Genomic DNA, 14,000 nt, shown 5'->3' on the forward strand with positions numbered 1-14,000 from the left:
GGAAGAGGAAAGCCTGGTCACATGACCTGGTTTTATTATTGCAGGCTGCATCTTATGAATGGCATGAAAATTACAGAATGCAGCGTGGGGTAAACACTGTGGCATCTGCTGGAGAGCAGTATCTGCATTCCATTATAAAGAGAGGCCTTTGTGTAACAGAAGGATGTTTGTGTTATTTGGGAATTCACAAGTAATAATATTGAAATTCGCAAATGATTCACTTCCTTAAGAGAATGTTAGTTGTCTGGCTGCTATCTGACCCTCTGGCTTCCATCATTTCTCAGGCATAGGCCAGGCACAAGTATGGAGGTCAAGTAAATTCACACTTGTTTTAAGTCAGTGACTAAATATTTGAACAAGGTGGTCAACATGAAAGCCAGGAAAATAACATTTTCAGGAGGGCTCAATGGTGGCAGCACGCAGGGTTCCTTTAATGTTACTGGTGTGATTGTTCACACGTCAGTGGTTATAGTATGCATGCTCATGTGGAAAAATGCTCCAATTCTCTCCAGTCACAGGAATTGCTGCATGCTTTCTTTTGGCTCATGGTCCTCCGAGCATAAGCCCAAAGTAACTGGAGCACGCATAATCTCTCAACAGGCATGGCATACATAGCATGTGTTCATAACAGACTAAGTAACTGGGATAGATGTGAGTTCTCATTTCTCAAACATGAATGTGATGTACTGTACAGGAACTGAAGGGTGCTACATATATGGCAGTGTAAAGTGGTGGCATCACTTCTTCCAAGGACTGCCGGCAGTTTTCATTTTTAACACTTCATGTCACATCACATTGGCAGGTTTTCTGCTGGCCACAATCACATCTCCAAACAATTGGAAAATATGGTTCAACCCTACTCCAGACATGTCCTATATGCAAGGCCGGCGCTAACGTTAGGCAAAAAAAGGCAGTCGCCTAGGGCGTGCTGCCGCCCAGGGCGCAGCCAGCCAGGCTTCCCCCACACTCCGCCCAGCATGCTGGATCATCCGCGCGCGCTCAGACTGGCACAGTTCCTTGTGGGCGCTTGGAAAAGCTGTGCACCCGCGGCTGCAAGGGACTGTGCCCATCTGAGCGGACGTTGTCCTATACGCCTCATAGCTCCGGAGTCTCAGAGAGATAACTCCACCGCTGTACTGTGGATGGGTGAAGTGATCTCTCTGAGACTTCTGAGCGATGAAGCATCTGCAGCGTCCTGTCCTCCCACCTTGTACAGTGCTGACTCGGTGGGAGGCAGGGCGTTTTGTGAGTCCCGGACAGAGCAGGCTGCGGCGCTGTGTGAGGAGGTAAGAGGGGTGGTAGTGTGTGCGTGCTGTGTTCTCTCTTTCTCTCTCCCCCTCCATCCTCAGAGCCAGTATCATATTTTATGAGAATGTAAGTTGCTATGGCTTACATTGCTCAGCAAAGTAACTTGTATTGTCATAAAATAAACGATTGTTCAGTCTTATACAAGCACAAGAATTTCTAGAGACCCTCTGCACCCCTCCTGAGAACCTCTGCACCCCTCATGAGACCCTCTGCACCCCTCCTGAGAACCTCTGCACCCCTCATGAGACCCTCTGCACGAGACATCAGGCCAGAACAGAGCAGCAGCCCAGAATGTAGAAAATCCATATAGTATTATTCTGCATTGCTGTGATTTGTAGTTCTCAATAGCTGACGGTACTGTCCTGCATTGCTCTATAATGTATTGCTGGGATTTATTGTCCTCTATAGCTGGTGGTATGCTGCATTGCTGTATAAATTTAATAGTTCCATGTTTTTGATTTTTCAAAACAGATTTGTAGAAAAATATGACTGACATTTGTACGGGTTTTTTTTTTTCAGTGGGGGGAGGGGGGGTGGGGGGCGCAAGGAGCTGGTTCTTGGGTAGGGTGCAAAATAGACTCTATGTATTGAAGGAAGCTTGTACTAAAACATACAAGCTGCAAGTTTAAGTAAGCAAACTGGAAGTCCTCATGTCATTGTCAAAATTCTTGTTTCAAGGTCACAGTATAGAACCCATTGCAAATAACATGTTCAGAAAAACTCCCGCATTCTCCCGGCAGGGCCCCAACTCCCGCATTCTCCCGGCAGGGCCCCAACTCCCGCATTCTCCTGGCAGGGCCCCAACTCCCCCATTTTTCCAACTGGGCCCCAACTCCTGCATTTTTCCAACTGGGCCCCAACTCCTGCATTTTTCCAACTGGGCCCCAACTCCTGCATTTTTCCAACTGGGCCCCAACTCCTGCATTTTTCCAACTGGGCCCCAACTCCTGCATTTTTCCAACTGGCCCCAACTCCTGCATTCTTCCAGGTAGCAAGGCTGCAGTGGTTTTTTTGCAGTTAAGATTGATTTTCTGATAGCACGGTTCCTTGCTGCAAAGAAAAAAAACAATTAAAAACACAAGGCCATTCAGAATACTTCCTGATAAAGGCTTAATCAAAACTCTATTGAACTGGCAATATTTCTTATTAAAATGAGACTATAAAAAAAAGTCACAATAATGTTCTCATCTTTCCTGAGTGCTAGAAAATAATATCTAAATATATCCAACTACAGTGTCCATGTTAATAACTGTACACTATAACCTGCATTCACAAAGCACCTTAAAGCAACTCTCTGGCCAAAACCTACTTTTTAAAAATCTGGATAAAATAAGGAAAGGTTAAAACCTCTGCTGTCAGTGTGCCCACTGGGGAGATTCCCCTCACTTTCGGTCCCATGACGGCCTCTTACCACCAAAGATTGTGGGACGTTTCCGCAATAGGGGCAGAGTCAGCAATATAAAAATCTAATGAAAAGTCTAACCCTGTCTGGGTTGCCTAACAATATACTATTTTATTGCTGCCTGTGACTATATGAGCAACATGCTCTTACTCCTTCTTCTGGTCTGTCAACAGGACAAGGGGTAAAAGGAAATATCCCCAAATAGGACAAGGGGCGATAAAGGTTCAAACCTCTCCACACCCTATCCAAAGTCAAACAAATTGACTAGAGCTCAATTTTAACTGAGCTATATCACAGTATACTACCCACACTGAGATGCTTTGCACGTATAGTGCCTAATGTTATCTTAACACATTTATGTGCAACGCTTTTACAAGAGAGGAGCAGCTCAAAAGCACCTTGTCAAACCACATACTTTTAAGAGCTTTAACTAGGTGCTAGAGGCCCCGGCCTACACAATTTATATACTTTGCTTATACTGCGGTACTTTCATGAGTCAAATTTTCAACCAGAACCCTAGTTCGTTCTTCTCTAGAAATATGGAGCACACACACAACCACAGCGCTCAGCTCAGGGTCTGCCACAGCAGGGTAGCTCTTAAGCTGGCCATACACTGTACAAATTTCGGCTGGTTAATGGGCACCCTTGATCAGCTGATCAAGGAGCCGGTTGAAATACTTTCAACGGACAGGTGGCCGCAGTCAGAATACAATGGAAACAGCGTGAGATTACTCAAATCAATGCTTGTAAGTGTTGATGGAGGAACCTGTAATACTTTCTGCGTTGAATGAGGAAAATATTACATGGTATGGCCAGCTTTATTCTTGGGCCCCATATATACAACTGCCAGTAATAATGCAGAATTCCAGGTAAATAAAGCCCTGCAATACTCCGCTTCATTTGGCAGGAAAGGTGGCATTTCATTTATTGATTAAGGGTGAAGTTAGGGTTGACTGTTGGTAAGTGTTTTAGGGGTTAGATAATGGTTGATGTGAGTTGAACCAGCCAAACTTTGCACAGTGGGTGCCCCTGTTGGCACCGTTCTGCCTGGCATCCGTTGAAAAGAAGATCAAAAGAACCGGATGGAAAATCGTTGGGCGAACAGCGATGGCAGCTGTTCAAGTATTCTAAAAGCAGGACACCCGCCTAAGTTAGAATACAAAGGACGCAACAGGACATTCGTCCAACCACTTTTTATTTTTTTAAAAATCGAATCCAGCTTAAAGTGACAAACTCATGAGTTAAATCTCAAAAATACATTCAAGTTACCTTACCTATGAACAAAAATGTATCTTATTTCTGTGTCACTCGGCTGAGATCCTCAAATCATTTCTGAATTCACGCTGACACTGTCCTTCCTTCTGGAGGGTGGCTACTTTTATTTCCCATGGTCCCTGTGTGTGTTGTAAAGTAGTCAGTGCTCCAAGCTCGCTCCCGCGATGGATAGTAATAGATAAGGTACTTGAATGCATTTTTAAGATTTAACTAATGAGTTTAGTGTCACTTTAAGGGCTCATTCATACCAGCCCACATGCAGAAATGGGTGGATGGTGTCTGATGTGTACGGGTGATGCTTTGCAAAGCACTATTTACATTTTTTTTTAAACATTTCTAATCTGCATTTTTGGTGGAGTGGCTGAAAGTATTCACAGCCAGCCAGGGAACTAGTATTTTAGAAGGTCAGGAATGGCAGCCTTTAAATATCTCTCAGTACAGGCTTTGTTTTTTTTTTAGAACATTTTTGGAGTTAAATGAAATCCACATTGGCTGCCATTACTGAACTCTTCTTTGAAAATACTAGTTGCCTGGTTATGTTAAGAAGAAAGATTGAACACATTATGAAACTGACGAGGAACAATTATGCAAATTCAACTTTAGTCTCACTTCTGCACCGAAATGAAAATTTCAAAACCGAAACTAAAAAAAATGTCAGGCCGAAGCCGAAAGTGATTTTTTTCTAACTTTTTCACAAATTTTATATTTTATTATTTATTTTTTATAAACTTTTTATTTTTTATATTCTATTTTTATTTTTTTACTATATTGTTGGGGACATCAGGGAAATATTAGGGGTCTAAACAGACCCCTGATATTTCCCTTTTAAAATCGAAAAAGAGATTGAGAACACAGAGTCCTCAATCTCTTGTTCTGCAGCCCCTGTTATAAATGAACAGGAATCCTCTATACTGAGTGTTCTTGTTCACTTATAATATGTGGAGATAGTATGTTTACCATGTCCACAATCATGAATGAACAGGAAGTGATGCAGATCACTCCCATTCATTCAGAATTGGGGACACAGTAAACATACTATGTCCTCAATTATTTACAAACACTCAGGGATCTCTGAGTGTTTGCACCCACTCTTCACCCTGACACGCTGTCAAAGGAGCGGTGCAGGAGGAGAGCTCAGCCTCCAGTGACAGCAATGACAGCTGTCTCCTCCCACACTGCCGCTCTCCTGATCAGTGACAGGAAGCTGAGCGTTGCGGGGAGGAGACATGCCGGCCGCTCACAACGTTCTCCTCCTCCCGCACCGCTCAGCCTCCTGTGGCAGTTTCTCTCCTCCCCCGCTGGGACACCGAGCAGCGCCCAGTGGGGAGGAGAGAAAGTAGGGATGCACTGCTATTTCGTCTCAAAAAATGGCACTTTCGGAATAATGCCCAAAGTGACATTTTCGGCAGATATGTTTCGGCGGCCGAAATTTCGGTGCATCCCTATTTCCTTTAGTAGCAAAACGCTTGTTCCAGGACACCGACTCCCAGGTTTCCAAGCCAGACACAGACAGGTAACTGGTAAGCACAAATGAGAGCTCAGGTCATAGCAAGGAGTTAAGAACCTTCACAAATATGAGAACATTTCCATCAATCTACACATATTGTGGGATCTACTATTTCTGGTGTTACTGACCAGTTTATCTCAATAAGCTTCTCGCATATATTAACTATGGTTTCCCAATATGGTCTAATCAGTTCACATGACCACCAAATGTGTAGCATATTTCCCTCTTCGTGGCCGCATCTCCAGCATTGCTTAGATATAACTGGGTATATTCTATGCAGGGTAGTTGGGCACCTATACCATCTTGAAATTATTTTATAATTTCGTTCTTGAGCTTTACTCAAGATACTAGATCTAAATGTTAAAGCAAAGGATCGATTCCAATCCTCTGTTGAAATCTCATGTCCCAGTTCTCGTTCCCACATTCTGGTATAATATGGACGGTTAGAGTATACCTGTTTCAATAATATATTATGTAATGTAGATATATTATAGGTCCCTCCTCCCCTGTTTACACACAAATCTTCAAATGCTGTCAGTTCCCGCATCACATTTCCCGTTGTAGAGAGTGACCTAAAAAAATGTTTTAATTGCAGGTATTGCATCCACCGTCCCCTTACCACATCCTCTGTACTTATATCTGATAGAGGTCTCAATCCATCTTTCGTTAATGCTTGCATAATTGGGGATGGTTTCGCGTTGGTCCACTTTAGGAACCTTAATAGTCCCCTACCTGCAGAGAAATCTGGATTACCTAAAATAGGTGTAAGGAGACCCACATAAGATGACACTTTAAAAGACCTAATTGCCTTATCCCATATTATTAGCAGATCTCTTACTAACGGCAATAACGTTTTCTTAACCGGACGTCTCTCCGGGTTCACCACTGGGATCGAAACTAAAGGTATTGGAGTAGCTTCCTGCTCGATTGCCACCCAAAATGTTGTATTATTTTGATAAATCAAATCTAACATACGTCTCAAAACCGCAGCCATATGGTATAATTCCATGTGTGGGAGCCCCACCCCTCCCTCACGCCTATGCATAACCAAGATGTCATACCGCAGGCGGGGAGATGATCTTCCCCACACACATTTAGCAAAGATAGATCTCAATGATTGAAAAAAAGTCCTTGGCAAATTAATTGGTATGGTTTGAAACAAGTAAAGAAAACGTGGTAGGATATCCATTTTTAATAACGCTATTCTACCCATCCATGAGTGATTTTTGGAGGCCCATGATGTCAGTTTATAATCATTAATTTGTTAGTCAATTTTGTAAAGTCCTTCTAAATCCACTACTCCATCTTACACTATCCTCTCCACAGATTGACAATGCTGCTGTCCATGGGTGGCTACACTGCTCTTCCATAGATACAGTGGAGCAGTGAGCGTAGCCACTCTAAGACAGGAAGTGTGTTACTGGCCAGATAGCCATATGAAATTTAAAGAAAAAAACTGCCTAAAAAAGGAAAACTAATGCAGATGCCACATCTAAGGACTGGTATGCTGCACTGCATGGGGGTGGTGATGTGACCATGTTTCATGTTACACGCTGAATATGGGTGTAACATGAAACATGGTATAATAGATAAACCTAGCCTTTAACTGTTATATTCCATTCAGGAACAGCAGTATGAACAAATCAATGAATGTGACAGTACCTTCCTAATAATAAATCATGTAATATGCTTGGTTTGCCCATACTCGTTTTGCAGTGATAGATTTAACATTTATTTGACTATTATATGGGCAACCAAAAACTGAACAGATTATATAAATCATTTCCTTAAATGTAAACATACCACACTACTGTGAATGAGAAATCAAGAAAGCTGGGACACTAGAGCAAACTCTGGCTGAAAATTCCAGAAATGTCAGCTATAATTATTTTGTAAGAGCCGAGTGTCACAGAGCAAGATGTTCTATAGTGTCTGTGACATCTAATTAGGAGCTGCGGAGAAACACTGAGGATATTGCTACAATGCGAGTGCTTTGTTGTTTTCATGGACAGAAACAGTTTCATTGTGAACATGATACCCAGGGAACTCCTTTCTTGTGTTTGTTTAGGCAACCAGCAATCTGGAGCAAAGAGGATTGCCATGCATATGCACTGACGTACTTTTATGACATATTTACACTTCAGCAATTACCTAATGAAGAAGGCTGCCAACTTGTATCACTGAGGTAAGCCTGACTATTACTGGATCATACCAGATAAAGGAAATATAAAAAGATGAGAAATTAACATATCTGAAATATCAAAACAAATTAGAAAAGACAATTTCCCAGCACAGTAAAGAAGAAATAAACTCTGGAAGCTGTGCCCACAAAAAGGCAGGCAGAGGTCTAAGGACTAGTCTCCATGGTTGCCTGTGGTCTCCTTGCAGCTGATTTTAACCTATCACTGACTTACCATGCCTTGTTCTGCACTGTGACTCTGTGTGGAGGCAGCCATCTTGGTAGAGGCAGTGCTTTGCTTCCTTATGTCAGAGCCTCCAGCAAGGAGAACAGTGAGCAGCAACAAATCCCTGACTAGCAGTCAGAGGCAGCACTGACTTAGATCTCACACTGACAATATAAAGCTAGGAGTCCTAAGGTGTGGGTATGCCTAAGCACCCTCACGTTTTTACAGAAACAATACAAAAGGTTTTTTTTTAGGGTACTGTTGTGGCAGCAGACAAGATGGCTAAATATATTTAAATAATTCATGTTTTTTGTATCTACATATAATGAGGCCTCTGACCCCCCTCCCTCCTTCTTGCATTTCAACCACACATGCAAAAGAGAGCATCAGTGTGTAAAAGGCCGTCTGACTTTTGTCCTAGAGTGTAATTTTGCAACTAAAAAATTTTGCAACTAAAAATGCGGATGACAGAATTTTGTGACTTAGATCCCCCTCCCCCTTCTCGCAAGACTATTAGTAATCGATCAGAGTTTATGACAAAAAGGTTGTGACAGGATACATAAACCATAAATGGTAAAATTGCAAATGCTGCTTGCTGATTGGCTTAGAGCTGTAAAGGAAATATGTGTATTAGAAATATGTAATGTGACGTAATTGTTGTTATATATATGTAGTGACCGCCCTTAAAGGGCCACTCAGGAATTGGAGACGGTAGTCACCTGAGTCCTCTGCAGAGAATAAAGAAGATTTGTATTCCTGAAGTCTGTGTCCGGAGTCCATTGCTGGTTTCCCAAAAGCTGTTTCCCGCTACACTGTTAGGGCACAATTCAATTATCTAAATGTTGTCTATAGAGTAGCGGACCTAGCATCAGACATATTTTTATGTTACACGCTTGCAGGTATTATCTCTTCAGGTGGTCATGATACTTCTTTTTATGTCTTTATGTTCCTTGCTCCACGAAAGCCTAGCACCATCTTTGCACAGACATGAGCCAAGGCCAGCAGTAAATTCTGAGAGTAAATTCCTCCCCTTAAATGACACAGTTATGTAAATCCTGTTGCCTATGAAGGAGTACAGGTAGGATCGTGCAGATCAGGTCCCTGCTGCTGCCAATCACCTTGTAACTTGCTACATACGGTAGTTACAATATTATAGTGATCACTGAGAGGAGACTGAGGAAGTGCTTTCTTCTAAACTGCAGCAGACAGGTGAGATATTCACCCAATTACACCTTTCATCCTGAGCATATTCATTTGCCCGGAGCTGAAGGACAGAATATTAATGTTAAAAGGCACACCTTAGAAACATTAAACTGTTGTAGCATACTGTGACATGTCGGATATGTCTTATGATCACATTATGACTACCCTCTAAAATAACTCCTGTAGCTCTGTAGTGAACCGATACGGGTCAAAAGGATCCTGATACCTGTTTAAAAATGCACAGAATCCGAGCCCTATCTGGCACCTTACCAGATGCCCCACTCTAGATTCATAAGGGCTCGAATGAATCATAAGCGTTACATGTCCTCTATTCTTTACAAAAAAACCTGAAACTATAAGGATCATGAACTCTCTAGAAGCACCTATAGACAGTGCTGTTGCAGCCATGCCTTGCCTCCCATCATCACAAGGTCATATCAGTGGAAGTGTTTGGAAGATTTTACCTTACCAGTCTGATGATATCTGAATCCAGTTTTACTCCAAGACACCCATTTACTAATGAATTGAAAAACATTTCATGAAAAATTAAAGTTAATGCTATTATAACAACTATAACAACTACAAGTAATTGGTCCCCAACCTTAGTCTAAACATAATTGAATAAAGGAATAGATGCTTTCAGCCTTTACTGAACATGGCAACATGCCAGAGTTTCTTGAAAGTAGAATGGATAGTAATAGGTTTACTCTACAGCCTGAGCCTACCAATATATGAAGGCTAGAGGGCTTTTGTGTAGATTCACGCACTGGGAATATGGAATCTTTAGTACAGGTTTTACCAGATTAGCAAGCTCTAAATTCTCCCACGGTACAACAAAAGTGGCATTAAAACTATTTTCAGGAAACGTGATCTTGTTACAGAATTCAGAAGCCTTGGCGAGGCCTGTGATGTAACACAAACATTTAAAGAAAAAATTACACTAACTTTATTGCTATCACATAGGGGGCTAATAAGCTAATAAACTCCTGACCGCAAAATCCCTTCGAGAAGCGGGTGGTCAACGGGTGGCAACCGTTATGATCACAAGCAAAAGCAGAGACACCAGCACTCCAAAATGATAAGCAAACGTCTTTTTATTGACGTACAGCATGAAAGATAAAGCAACGAACGTTTCGGGGTCGCAGAGGATCCCCTTCCTCAGACAAAAGCCTTCCGTTATGGAGACATCAGGGGTCTCTCAGACCCCTAATGTCACCTAGGGATCCTAAAGAAGCTGATGAAGCAGAGATCTGCTTGACTCTAAGAGCCGGAGAATGTAAACAGTGACACCGGAAGTAAACACACATAACTTCCGGGTCCAGTAAACAGAGGAGAGATCAGCAGCTAGAAGCAGGGAGACCTGCCGTGCCGATCCCGCAGAGCCCGGGGTAGCCGGGGTGGAGAGCACAAGCAATCCAGCGGCTATTTAGACGCCGGATCACTTGTACCTTAACAGCAATCGTTGTTTACACTGATAAGAATAACACGGCTGCAGCAGCTGTGTTCTTGGTATAACCACTTCAGCGGCCGGACGTATACGTTTGGCCACCCACAGGAAGTGGTTAACGTAGTACAGTCTATAATGCTAATGTTTCAGGTCCCATTAAGGTGTCAGCCCACCACTAGCACTTCAGTTACAGATGGGCTTAATGTGGACCTTTACAACAACTAACACACCTTTAGAAATGTTTAGTAATGACAATCTACAAACACATACTTCTAGATAATTGCCGGCTTTGTATTCTTTGCATACCTTATTTCTCTTTTCTTCCCCAGTCTTCTGACAGTGGCCATGTTTACTAAGGGCAGATTACTAGCTCTCCATCTACTTCCTTGAACTCTAGCACATGACTAGGACATGTGACCATGCACATTATTTCAGGGGAGAATTTTGTGACGGAACTGGACCAGGAATGATATGAACTCTATTTATAAGTAAATGAAAAACAAGTTTGTTTAACTAATGAATGTAAGATGATTTTACATCAGCATGCAGAGCTGTAAGGTGATGTGATTTTTAGTAAAAGGGGGTAAAGGTCCACTTTAAGTCGGCTAAATCACCCAATGGCTACTTTTAGTCCATCCTCAAAGTCTTGTTATCCCAGTAACTGGCTCTACAGACCCTAGACCAAAATATCTCACCCCGCCTCATTCATTCTATGTAATGAACAATAAGTGAATGATCCAACAATCACAGGGGGGCGGGGACTTCCTCCTAACGGTCACAGCAGTTAAGCTGCTTTAGGCAAAAAACAGGCTGACTTATAAAGTCAGCAGCAAGACTATTATCTGTCTTTATAATGCATATGCAACTGCAAGGAAGACATAACAAGCGAAGTAGAGAAAGACAAATATTTTAGGTACACTTTCATTACAATAACTTCCTGGAACAATTAGGACCAATGAACTGCAAGTGGTAATGTGCAATTAGCTGAATTTTAGATAGTTATTGTTAGGCCAATTCAGCAAGCCTTTCACAGTGCTTCTTAAAAGGTCTACAGCCTGAATGGCACTGATCTGCACAAACCTCTTCCTCTGAGACCTTCATAGGGCTTAGTGCCAAGGAATTCTTGGTTTGCATTGTTGATTCAGATTTAGGGTCATTAAAAAAAAAAAAAGGATAATTGCAACCACATGAACTTAACAAATAATGCAGAGACATTCACAAAAGGAATGTCAATATGAACACTGAAGCCACCCAGTGGGTAGGATGTATCAACACAGTTATATGTCAGATTGGACAACTGTGATGTAAGCCATGCTGACAATTCAAAAATCACTTTTGCTGCTTCAATTTATGCTGCCAATCTAAGCTAATAGAGGGACTTTTATTTAAAAGCGTTTGCAGAAAGCGGCCACAGAATTCTAACTGTTGCTGCTACTGAAGGAAATTAAAGTTGGACTCTGGGCACAAAAAATTAATTAGATATTATTAATCAATAGCCACAAAGGACATAAATCCACTTTGTGTGCCCAAATGCCTTTACAAAGTCTAATATAACCTTGTAAAAGTAGCAATGACATCGTCACTATGCATAGTCTGTGCAGAAAGCAGAGCTGTGAGAGGAACCCAGCAGGCCCCACCCACTACAGGCTGTTTGTAAAAAAAAAACTAGGAGGGGGCGGAGACAAGACCAGTCACCCTGCACAATTAGCGAGTGCAGCAGCGACCGGTCCTTATTACAGGAAGCCCCTGCACAGAGACAAAACTTCACAGTGGATTACTGCACAGATCTGGAAGAAATACACAAATCACACCAAGATTCAAGTAAGAATATAAACGTCTCTTGTATTTAGAAAAGATTTGCTTAGCCCAGAGTTTAGCTTTAAGTATGGCAATACTAAATGTAATAATCATATTAATCCAAACACATTATTCTGAACACTGACTGACTGGTTGACTGAACAGATATATGTTATGCCATGAAAAAGCTGTACATCCAAATACGTGTGTGCGTGAGACAGATTCCCTTTAAATACAAAATATCCATGGTGGGACTGTACCTTTAAGGTCTACTGCAAATCTGCACTTGGCTGCTTTGAAGAAAGATAGCAAAGCAGAAGCTCAATGGTTGTCTCCAGGAATTGGGTTTTTATTGCACATAATTAGCGAGTACATTTTATAGAATGGAGACTCTTGACTGTATTTTCTATTTGTGTACCATCTGGAATGGAGTTTAATCTACTATCCTGGCATCTGCCTAATCCAGGGAGCTCTAAAAATGGCTGTGATTTCTATTTTCAGGAACCATGCAGAGACACAGAAGGGCCGTGTGCCTGCTCATTTGAAGTGCAGAAATTTAAAAGCGACCCCCTACAGTATGCTAGTACTTCCAAAAATAATTTCTATATTCTTCACCAGTAGCAGCATACATATTATTTATGTAGTGCTAATATCACGTGTTAGACTGTACAAAGTGACAGAAAAGTGAATACAGACAGAGAACACGGCCTTGTATCAGACAGATATATTATTTTCAGGATGGAGATACAAGAAAAACTTTATAGCAGCTGAAAACAAAAATGAAGGATTATTGACTGTACAATCTGAGATTTCAATGGATTTGATTGGTTAAAGTGTATTGGGACAGAGTGTGGGCTCGCATGGCAGACAAGGTGGTGGATAGGAGATATTCATCACCCAGAATGCAGATTGGGGAGATCATGGGCTCCAGGCAAGCCTAGTGTGGGAAATAGGCCAGTCTTTCTTTAACCAGTTGACATCCGCGGTGTTAAACCCCCTTCCCATCCAGGCCATTTTTCAGTATTCAGCGCTGCGGTACTTTAACTGACATTTATTCCGTCATGCAGCGCTGTACTGAAATGAATTTTATACCCTTTTTTGGGGACAGATAGAGCTTTCTTTTGGTGGTATTTATTCACCACTGGGGGTTTTATTTTTTTACTATATTAAGGAAAAATCACCGAAATTAAAAAAAAAAAAAACAGTTTCCCCTATATTAAATGATAAAACATTTATTATTACCCAATTTTTTGGTAAAATATAAAAGTCGGGGTCACGTCGGGTAAAAAGACACCAAACATGTCAAGCCTTAAAATTGCGTGCGCGCGCAAAACCTCAAAAAACGATAATACCCAAAATTGGCCACAGGCGACGCTTTAAAAGCGGTTACCGCTCATCAGTTTAGCGTTATCAGTGATTGATGGCCCTAAAATGATTGCTCTCACTGCGACGTTCACGGCGATATGTAACATGTGTAGCGCAATTGTAATTTTTGCGCGCTGGGGCACCGGACGCGTATTTACGTTTATAGGCGTGTAAAAGTGGGGGAGTTAAACATTTTGGGGGGTTTTTTCCCCTTTTTTTATATGTTACTTTTATTTTTTTTTATTTATATTTATTTTTTTGCACTTATTGTTATTGCTATTATATAGGGGG

General features: G+C 41.7%; 1 protein-coding gene across 1 annotated transcript in view; it reads right to left on the reverse strand.

The window, feature by feature from the left end:
- The window catches only part of UBE2W (ubiquitin conjugating enzyme E2 W (putative)), a 42,671-nt gene that overhangs the window by 6,917 nt on the left and 21,754 nt on the right, over positions 1–14,000 (reverse strand). The gene's annotated exons all lie outside the window — the stretch shown is intronic.

This window comes from Nanorana parkeri, unplaced genomic scaffold, assembly GCF_000935625.1.
Source record: "Nanorana parkeri isolate BGI_ZX_2015 unplaced genomic scaffold, ASM93562v1 scaffold1296, whole genome shotgun sequence".
Classification (NCBI taxonomy): Eukaryota; Metazoa; Chordata; class Amphibia; order Anura; family Dicroglossidae; genus Nanorana; species Nanorana parkeri.